The sequence below is a fragment of the Symphalangus syndactylus genome, chromosome 23, assembly GCF_028878055.3.
Source record: "Symphalangus syndactylus isolate Jambi chromosome 23, NHGRI_mSymSyn1-v2.1_pri, whole genome shotgun sequence".
In the NCBI taxonomy this organism is placed as follows: Eukaryota; Metazoa; Chordata; class Mammalia; order Primates; family Hylobatidae; genus Symphalangus; species Symphalangus syndactylus.
The window spans coordinates 61,780,223-61,791,722 of NC_072445.2; the positions used below are offsets into that span (position 1 = coordinate 61,780,223).

The 11,500-nt window shown below is 38.8% G+C and overlaps 1 long non-coding RNA gene across 1 annotated transcript; it reads left to right on the forward strand.

Annotated features, from left to right (window-relative positions):
• The first annotated feature begins 745 nt into the window (after window positions 1-745).
• LOC129472913 (uncharacterized) lies at window positions 746-11,245 on the forward strand. Its single transcript, XR_008654127.2, has 3 exons — window positions 746-834; window positions 4,929-5,218; window positions 11,078-11,245. It is a non-coding gene; the product is annotated as an uncharacterized lncRNA (long non-coding RNA).
• The last annotated feature ends 255 nt before the right edge of the window (window positions 11,246-11,500 follow it).

An 11,500-nucleotide genomic window follows, 5' to 3' on the forward strand; every position in this document is an offset into this window, starting at 1 on the left:
CCACTAAATTTATTTTATTTCTTTATGCTATATATAGCATAAAGAAATTAAGAAATTTCTCTTTCTAAGAAAAATAAATTATTATGTCAGACATAAAATATATAAATCAGAAAATTATGTATAGTCCCTTGGTTTCAACAGAGCAAAGAGGATGAGAAAGGGAGAATATTCTTTTATGCAGAGGGGCAACATCTTTCTACAATTTGTGGGAAGGACAGCATTGCCTCAGTGAAAAAGTAAGTAATGACATATTTCACTTTCACGTAGGATTTTTTTAATTAATGACATTAAATTGATAAAGAGCTGGTATCTTATTCAGGAATGAATTGTTATTCTCTCTCCTCAATAATCTGGCCTGTAATCTGCTTGCATTTCCTCACAGGTTATTGTTTTTGTTCAGGTATATCTCTAGGGTAGACTCTGCAAAATATGGCAGATGTTACAGTAATTAAGAGTGCACCTAAACTAAAATGCATTCTGCCTCCCTTCAGCTCTACTCTATACATGATTGTGTTAATATTTATAGGATAGCCTATGTAGTTTGAAAGCATGCCAAGTTTGTTAGGAACATGGGTACACTCATCAAAGAGGCAGCTCTTTACTTTCTTCCATTGAATAAATGAAATCAGGAAAATGAAGAAATTAGCTGCTTTTCTGATGTTTCATGACTAATCAGTGATGTAACCAGGATTGTGACTCATCTTCTGATTATTTGCCTGTGTGCCCACAGCCGGCATAAAAATGTGAGCACCATGGGACAAGCTTGAGTTGCAAAGGCAAGCTGAAAAAAAACCTCTCTTAATTCCCCAAATAGCATCTCTCTGGAGAAACCAGGTAATACCATAGACTTGTCTTCAATGAATTTACTGCATCTTTAGACACAAACACAGACACACGGATGTTTAATGTTCCCAGCTGTCAAATTTACTGAGTTAATATCTATTTAGGAACATAGCTTAGCACAGCCATTCTAGAAGTGACTGAACAGTTCTTCCTAGCTGATCTCTTTCAAAGACAGCCGTCCACATCTCTGCACCCTGTAAACACTGCAACGTCATCTTGGATAATTGCTTAACTCTCTATGGGTTTCTAACAAGCACCCTTCACACTGAAATACAGCTTTTTAAACCCTTTAAGCTCATCTCTCTGTTAATGGAATCTGCCTAACTCCCTACTGGGACTGACTAGCATCAAATAAATATTCTTGGAAGTTATCATTTTCTTATTTACTTATGCAATAGCACACAAAGTTTTCCTTGTTTAGCAGGTGTTCCTCTTCTCCAAGTTCAAGTCAAAGCAGAATTTCTCAGATAAAGGGAAAAAGCAAATTTCCTTTTAGGAGTTAAACAATACCTTTTCAAAATGTTTCTCTTGCAGTGTGACTGGTGTTTATCCTTTCCTTTCCATTTCATTCCCATTGTTTTTTTAATGCTGTTAATTTTAGATGGTAGATACTTGTGCTTTGGTTTCCTTTTTAAAAAATTTCTTGGCTGGGTGCAGTGGCTCATGCCTGTAATCCCAGCACTTTGGGAGGCTGAGGCAGGTGGATCACGAGGTCAGGAGATCGAGACCATCCTGGCTAACACAGTGAAACCCCGTCTCTACTAAAAATACAAAAAATTAGCCGGGCGTGGTGGTGGGCGCCTGTAGTCCCAGCTACTCGGGAAGCTGAGGCAGGAAAATGGCGTGAACCCGGGAGGTGGAGCTTGCAGTGAACCCAGATCGCACCCTTGCACTCCAGCCTGGGTGACAGAGCAAGACTCCATCTCAAAAAAAAAAAAAAAAAATTATCACATTTTTTTCATTCCTTCTAGTAAATTTTTTCAAATAGTCTCACAAAGAATGTCTACTATCTTGGCATATAATAATAGGTCTACAGACATCAGACCTTCACTGTTGTTCACTTCCAAACATATCCTAAGTAATAGACAAACTTTGTTATCCTGTCTTAGTCCATTCAGACTGCTATAACAGAGTATCATAGGCAGGGTGACTTACAAACAACAGAAATTTATTTTTCGCAGTTCTGAAGGCAGAGAAGTCCAAGAAAAAGGTGTTGGTGGATTCAGTGTCTGGAGAGGGCCTGCTTCCTGGTTCACGAGCATCTGTCTTCTCACTGTGTCCTCACACAGAGTAAGGGCATAGAGACCTCCCTGGGGCCTCTGTTATAAGGTCACTAATCCCATTCATGAGGGCTCCACCCTCATGACCTAATCACCTCCCAAAGGCCCCACCCCCTGTGACCATCACACTGCCAATTAGGTTTCAATGTATGACTTTTAGCGGGGATCATAAATGTTTAGACTATATAGTGTATCTCATTCCATCTGAACATTGAATCTGTCAGTCTGGGGTAATTTTTACAGATTGCTTCAACTGGAGTAAGAAAAGACAACGTTTTGTCGATGACAGCACTTTAACCCAGCCCTGCCCCTCTCTGTCTGCTCCTCTTCCTTGTGACCCTGTGGCCCCTCCTCAAGGGAGCCTGTGCTGGACTTTAGAGTTTATAGTCCCTCATGCTCAGAACTTGCCAAGGCCTATAAAACATGAAGACTTTCCGATAGTATTTTTTTTTTTTTTGCCTCATGATATAAGAATAATACTTTCTTCCTCTACTCACAAAACACTCTGTCGTAAGAATCCCCATATAAGAACTGCTCATGTATCACTCCTCCCAGGTAAGATACTTGATTTTAACTGGGATTCTAGAAGAAAAACTAAATCCCCAGAAATCCATCTATTTTGGGGATGTCAGGCTGAAAAAAATAGTTGACATCAGGGGAAGAAAGACAGGTCACTACAGCAATCCTCAAGTCACTGTATAAATTACAAAAATTACTTTACAAATTACATTTCGGTTTTCAAAGCCCTTTCATATGAATTAGTGCATTTGGGACTGACGATAATTTGTAGTGGTAAGTAAAGGAACTTTTAGAATCACTTTTACTTATATAGTACGGAAAGGTTAAATGATTAAGCAAGATGGGCCAGCTAGTTATTGGAATTAGGGCTAAAATAAAACTACAGGTCCTGACACCATAAAGCTTGGACTCAAGTAGATTATGGGAGGTCAGCTCAAATCTCACAAGTAGTAGGAAAATTTAAACCAAAGAGAGGCCTTGGTTTGAATTGTTTATTCATCTGAACCTTGTAGATAATAAAAAGGTCCAAGAGTTTTATTTCCAAATAACCATCATTATTTTCTTCAAGTATGTTGTGCAGCCTCCAACTATAACATGTGAGTTCATCAAGAAAGTATTTACATTAACATCTGCGTGGTCTCTTTGACCCTCTCGCAGGTGTGAGTGAAGTGCTTGGCTCTGCGAGATGGTCCTGGAATATCTTCACCACTTTTCACAATTATCTCCTCTTGCATTCCCACTGATCCTTCAGAATTGTGTGGCCTTTCAGCTTTCTGAAAGGCCTTCAGTGTCTCTTAATTCAAATTCTCCACATGTAAATACAAGTCAGATCACCTTACAATTTAATCTTTAAGCAAAACTGTAAATTGTCATTTCCCACGACATTACAATTGCTGGGGGAAAGGTGTTTGGTGTCGCATCTAACGGCTTGAAAACTCGGAGTATCTCTGGACACAGTCAATATCCAGGTCTCAAATATGCATTTATTGTGTTTATTATAATGACTGCCTTTGTATTCACTGCAATCAATCATTTTCTACTGTTTCTTCCTTTGTGTAATCATCTCTTCCCTTCCCCTCCATTGTATTTTAGAGTAATTCTATATTCTGTTTTTGAATACACACTTTTCTTTCTTTTAAAATAATTTGTTGTGTATATTTCAGTTTTACAACGTGAGATAACATTAGGATTGCAGTGCTTACTATCTCTCTCTCTCTCACTGTGTATATGTGTATATATACATATCTACATATCTGTGTATATATACCTATACACATATCTGTACACATATACCTATACACATATCTGTACACAGATATGTGTACATATACCTATACAGATACGTGTATATATACCTATACAGATATGTGCATATATACCTATACAGATGTGTATAGGTATATATACACAGAGAGAGATAGTACAATGATTACTATAGTGAGGCAGATTAACCTATCTAGCATCTCATATAGTTGCTTTTTTGTGTGTATTAAGAGCACCTGGAATCTACTTACTTAACAAAATTCCTAATACAATATAAAAATTCCTAAAGAAATTAAAAATGGAGCTGTGTTATGACCCAGCAATCCCTCTTCTGGGTCTACATCCAAAGAAAATGAAATCACTACCTTGTAAAGATCTCTGCACCCCCATGTACATTGCAGCATTATTCACAATAGCTAGGCTATGGAAACAACCCAGGTGTTCACCAACCAATGGACAAATGGATAAAAAACAGTGGTGTATATATGCGTGCGTGCGTGCGTGTGTGTGTGTGTGTAGTGGAATATTATTCAGCCTTAAAAAAGGAGACAATCCTGCCTTTTGCCACAACATGGATGGAGCTGGGGACATTATGCCAAGTGAAATAAGCCAGACACACATATACACATTTTTAAAAAATGGAGCACCTGTTTTCCTAACTTGTCTCTTAGCTAAAAATTCTTCAGCAGTCTTCACTGCTTGGAAAATAAAGCCCTCAATACTTAGCTTCTCGTTACATAGAGTTGATTCTCACTATTCTTTGTAGGTGTGTTGAAAAAGTCAACACAAACACTGAATTAGTGAATACTGAGCCACTGTTCCTAGGAGAAATACAGGGTTCTTTTCCTATGAAACTCTGGTAACAGCATTTTTGTCAACCAAACAATATATAACCTTGTTTTATGTGTGTTTCCCTGTACAGATACCTTATTTTTTATATACTGATTCATTACCACTAAACTCATGGCTATCAACATGACAACTATGCTTGAATGAAGCACCTAATACATATTTTCTTCCTAGGGCACGTTGTAGCCTCTCGTGCTGAGGACCACTGGACAGCACTCAACACTACCAATGCTCGGAAGCCATTCTAAACAGCACAACACCAACAAAAAGTACAAAAATGAAAACACAATGTGATTTAATAGGCTGCTAAAAGGACACTTGTTTACAGCAGAGAGCTGAAAGGCGGCAGAGTGCCACGTTGTTCCATGCCAATTGGAATGATGTGCAGAGGGGGACAGGGGTGAACGTGTCCATGAAACATGGTGGAAGTGATGCAAGGGCATTGTTTCCGGGGTTATAAATAAGTATTAGGCACTAGGTGAATCTGCGAATATAGAATCCTTGAATAATGAGGATCAATGGAATTTGCATTATGCTGTGAACTTAATTCCACCGTCATCCACACTAAAAAATAAGCCATGTTCTATCCAGAACAGAGGCTTGGGTAGTCCCAAGGCTCACCTTGTATTCTCCTAATCCTTCAACTCTTTTTTACTTTATACCTTTGGTTTGAAACCACTCCTGTATTTGTTCCTTCACATAACTTTCTGTGGTTAAAATCACTATCTCCTCTGCAAAAGCACTGAAGAGAAATCACCATTATAGAAGATGCCATATTCTCTTTCAGTTAAAGATTATTTTTATTCAAATATGACCCATCCACGCCTCACCTGTATCCTAGAAATTTAAGCTAGAGATCCACGAAGGTAAGAACCTTCTCTCATATTTCTTTACACCCTCAGTAGCTAGCCCAGAACCCAGCACACAGCAAGGGCTCGATAAATATTTACTAAACTGAATTCAACTGAATTTCATTTGAATCAGATTGACGTGTATTGCTATTTCTTATGTACCCCTATAAAAATCCCCTATCACTGATACAATTCTGCATGCCATGTACAAAAAATATTCTGTAAAAAATGGAGAAAAGCTTACAATAATCTCCACAGAGAACCAGAGGCAATAATGAGAAGGGTAAGAAGTACAGTAAATGTAGAGGCGGCAACCTGGTTAGAGGGGTGCTACATGAATGATTTATTTGTTTATTTATTGAGTTGGGTTTTTGCTCTTGTCACCCAGGCTGGAGTGCAATGACGTGATTTCAGCTCACTGCAACCTCAGCCTTCAGGTGCAAGTGATTCTCCTCCCTCAGCCTTCCAGGCATCTGGGATTACAGGAGCCCACCACCATGCCTGCCTCATATTTTTGTATTTTCTTTTTTTTTTTTTTTTGAGACGGAGTCTCACTGTGTCGCCCAGGCTGGAGTGCAGTGGCGCAATCTCGGCTCACTGTAAGCCCCGCCTCCTGGGTTCACGCCATTCTCCTGCCTCAGCCTCTCTGAGTAGCTGGGACTACAGGCGCCCGCCACCACGCCCGGCTTTTTTTTTTTTTTTTTTTTTTTTTGTATTTTTAGTAGAGACGGGGTTTCACCATGGTCTCGATCTCCTGACCTCGTGATCCGCCCACCTCGGCCTCCCAAAGTCCTAGGATTACAAGCATGAGCCACCGCGCCCTGCCATATTTTTGTATTTTCAGTAGAGATGGGGTTTTACCATGTTGGCCAGGCTGGCCTCCATCTCCTGACCTCGGTGATCTGCCTGCCTCAGCCTCCCAAAGTGCTGGGATTACAGGTGTGAGCCACTGGACCTGGCCTGCTATGTGATTTAAATTGAAGCTCTGTCTGTGTAGCCAGCACAGCATTTTTACATTACATGTATCTGGGTGTCCTGATGCAAGTGTGAATTTGGGTGGGGAGTGACTCATGGCTATCCAGGGCGGGCTAAGCCAACCACTCTTGGCACTGTACAGGAGCCTGATAGGCTCTCCACCCGCATAATTCAAACAGATGGTAGAACACTAGAACACTTGGGTGCATCCAGAAACAAACCCAAGTAGGTCAGGAGAGTATTCCAAAATATTATCTTAATTATTTCAATGTAATTATAGCCAGTGTAATTTCTTATCAAAAGAAGTAATAAGCATACTCCTTCATTTATCTCAAACTATGCTTAAATAATAGCACTGGGTGAAATTGTTGTATAAATTAAGTTAGTTATGCAATATCCCATTAAGGAATATCCTGGAAAGCTATATTTAAAATAAGATATTGATTATATCTGCATCTAATCTGTGGGCTATGCTAGTGTCTCCTCAAGCTCATGGGGCGAGAGAGGGATTTGGTTCACAAAGTTAGTAAATCATCTTTATCACCCTGGGAGTTCGTTGAATTACAGATTTCTCTAGCTCTGTCCACTCTGAGATTCTGATTCAGTAAAACTGAAAGATTTTTATTACTCTTTAATATTGAGCACAACTGAGTAAGCTACATTTTATTACTATTTTCATCTATACATATATAATTTAAGATTTTTATTTCAAATGCATTTCTTCTTAAAGCATATAATGAAAAATAGAAGCATTAGGAGAGATCATTTTTTGCTATAAACAAAAAGATCACCATCAGGGTACAGATTTTAATTAGATATTTTATCTACTTAATTTTAGTAGCATTCCTCAAGAGAAAATAGAAAATTTGCAAACTCTGTCTACAAACCACATGTACGCAAATATGTCTTTAGTTTATCAATCAGTTGATTATTTACCTACTTACCTCTGTCATCTATTGGCTTAAAATTTTATTCAGATTGCCTTTTCTATGATGCTCCCTAAATAACTACCATACACACCTATTTTACAAGTATTTGTGTTTCTTTTGTTGATCGAATTTCTAAAATCAGAAAAATACCATTATCAATCCATCAATGTGGATTTCTTACTTCCATCACCATCCAACTTACAGTCGTTCCTCTTAATTTTAAATACTCTAACTGGGCACAGTGGTGCATGCCTGTAGTCTTGGCTACTTAGGAGGCTGAGGCAGGTGGATCACTTGAGCCCAGGAATTCGAGGCTGCAGTGAGCTACGATGACACCACTGCACTCCAGCCTTGACAGAGCAAGAACTCAGATCCAAAGATAATAATACTTAAATTTATTGTAAAGAATGCTTGAGTTTGGTGACCTTAATAGAAAAATAATTTTATCTTACAGTACATTTTAAAATACACACACACACACACACACACACACACACACACACCACATGACAGCAGAAATTCCCTCAGCCACCTGAATAGACTAGTCTTAATATTGGTGTGATACTTATTTCTGTGGGTGATACAGGTTTAGAAGTGAATTTTCCCAGAAATGAAGACAAAGGAATGAGTAAAAAGTACATCAGAGGATATCTTATCTATACTAACCTAGAGTCTCATGCCAACAAGTATGTCCAGAGTAATTATAACTTCTGTTCAGACTGCTCTTAATTGGCATTATTCAAATACAGAAAATTGAGTGAGAGTGTGACCTTGTTCACACCAGTGAACTTGTTCTCCAGAGAAGAAAACTGACAACAGGCTTTTTTGTCATCAAAGGGTGAAGAAATGTGACAATCCGGGAACTGGTTTTAGGGCCCCATCTGCTAAACCAGAGAGAAATCAAGATTTTACAGTTCTATAAATATTTTAGTGTATCCCATCATTTATGAAGTGTGGCAGCTATCATAAAACGTCTCTGACTTTTGTTACAACTGCATATAAGGCCAGAAAATTGCATCTCGTGGTAAACCATAAAAACCTAAGTAAAAGCACCATTCCTTTCAGTATATTCTAAAAATATACAACCTTCCTGTCAGTACATGGCAGGGTAGTTACCATCCCAGGATGCCTGTTTCTTTTTCATTTTTTTATCTGGTCTTACCCTGGTCTTTTCAAGCCCTTTTGTATTTCAGTATCTTTTTATGTTTCATAAATAACAGCTATTGCCATATAACAGCTGAAATAGATTTTACTTTGTCACAATACACTGTAAGCAAGAGACACTTGGATGATAATAATGCTGCCTTGCAATAAGCCTTTATTTTTGACCTTATGTCTAATTGCTTAAGATGTGATTCTCATTTTTGTCTCTACTGAGTTTCTTTAGTATTATAAAGAAGATCACTTCATTAAGAGGCAATCAGCACATTTACAAGGAGACGCTACTCCTAAGAAACTACGTAGGCAAAATATATAGAAAGCTGACCTGACAGTGAGATTAAAATGGTGATTAGTGGATTGCTTCATCTTCGTATTCCATATACTCTTGTTCTCTGACTTTTAAAAATGTATGATACATGCGATATTTTAACTCTTAAGTATGGTTTGATTTTTCTGATGCCTTCAGAAACGTGGTAGCTGTGAGAGTCACATCATATTTCAAGGACGACAAACTATCCACATTGGCATCTTTGGACCAGGCAGAGGACTGTTTCTCTTACTACTAGACTGTGGCTTGATAGGCTGCAAAAGTTAACAAGGCAACAGATCCCAGGGCTCGAAGTCATTCGTCGAAATCCGAGAGCACACACACACACTCCTGTTGCATTCCGAAATACACAGGATGCTCTGTGGATCATATTTTGGGGGATTAAGCTACAGTATTATCCTTGACTCTTATTTCTTACACACAGATGAATGCATGCTTCTCAATGTTCAAATTCTACCTGAGCATTTACCCAAGTCAAATATTTCTCAGTTTATTTATTAATATGATTTCCAACCCCCTAAAATCTGCCCTTCCACTCCCATCTTCCTCCCTATAAATAAGCCGTTTTCATTTGCAGTGAACAAAGCCAGCCTCATACTTGGGGTGGGAATGTGAATGTGAAGCAATATGAAGCCTATTTATTGTTCACGAATGTAGCTCGGGCCCACTCAGATTTGTGACAAACTGCCCTCTGTGCCTGTGCTCTCAGATATAAGTGGTGGGAATAAAGTCATACCTTGGCCCTTCCTCTGTACTCTATACAGAGTCCAGCTCTGGCCTGGGAAAATACTTTCAGACAAAACGTCTGAGCAGAAGAAGAATGGACAGAACTCTGAGGACATTCTTGAGGCACTGGCAGAACCTCTGCAGGAAGATGAGAGCATTGCTGGTGTGGGCCTAGGGACCCCCATGGCCCAGAACTGGCATTCCTTAATGCTACTACTGAAATTGTATTAATATTAGCAGGTGTTAGAAAGCATTCTGAACTTGAACCTTTAATGGCAATGAAAAGAGGAGGCAATAAATATTTCTGACTGAGAAACCAGTGGCTTGGAACATCTGAAACAAAGCTTTCTGGATGCACTGACTTATGAAAACTATATTCGCGTGCTATGTAACAGAACCCCAAGCAAGAGAATTAGAACTGAGAGCCACAGCGATGGGAAGGACTTAGCTTGATTCTCAATGGTAGCCCATGAATTACAGTCTCATGAAACAGCCCTAAAAGTTTGGCCACTTGCTAGCAAAGATGAGCTCCTTTGATATCTCATATCCTTAATTTTCTCTTCTGTAAAATAGGCCCTTTGAGCTCCCCATACTGGCAATGTACTACAGGCAGAACTATGCTACTTGTGAAACATCTTGAATAACACCCCTCTCTCCTCATGTTGTTGTAAGAATCAAAGTATATAAGGTAATGAAACTTCTAGCAAGTTCCTGAAGCAAAGTACTCAATACAGTGTAGCTCATGTTGGTATCATTACGTTGGTGAGCCTTGCATGCAGTAGGTGCTCAATACATCTTGGTTGAATTGAATTAAATTGAACAGAGTCGTAGGGAGCTTTATGTAGGATTCTTCTTCTACTCATTACAAACAGTCCTGCATGAGGACATTTCAGCTATATTAGAATAGGATTGAATTGAATGAATATGAAATAATGCCCAATGTGATACTAAGCACTGTCTGCTATTTACCTTATGGAATTCTCTTTTAATACTGTAGTTAAGTGCTTTTCCACTTTACTGATAAACACTAAATTTCAGAGAGGTGAATTTACTTGCTTGTGTTTGCATAACTGAATGACAGAATCAGGGTTTGAATTCAGGTTACCTGGTTCCCAAACCAAAAGGCACAAAGGTATAGACAATGGCTGCCTGAAGAAACTGAAAGTCTCCCAAGTCAACATTCTATTTGTCTCAACAGAAAAATAGCATGATTCCTGCTGAGTAAAAAAGTGATAGACGTCTTAATATACTACCTCAAACTTCCTATTTCTTAAAGTGTTATGGTTTGTGGGAAGTTCTGTAATTGGAAGTCAGTGGCTAATAATTGTGCATGCTCTTCCCCTCTACAGGGAGTACTGATGGGGGCAGAACATCAGGCCTACAACTACTACGACATGTTGTGTGTCCTGAGGAAAGAAGGTATCTCTCATCTGCTACCATACTAATGAACAGAAGGACATTCCAGGAACATTCTGCTAGTATCTTCTCTAGTTTGGTGAAGAAAAACAGAATACTATCTGAGATCTTATTTGTCCTTGTTTTTGTTGCCTTGTTTTTGCCCTTTCACCAGGAGACAGGACTAGAACCAATGAGTGAAAATTACAAGGAAGTAGATTTAAATTCCATAAAATAAGCAGCTTTCCAACCGTGAGAGCCATTGCTGAGTATCACCTGCTCTAGAAGGTATTTTATCATTTGGAAGGAAATTAAACAGAGGACTTACAGGTTGCGTTTTGACTCTTAATTCTATGATTTGATGGCAGAAGGCAACCCTAA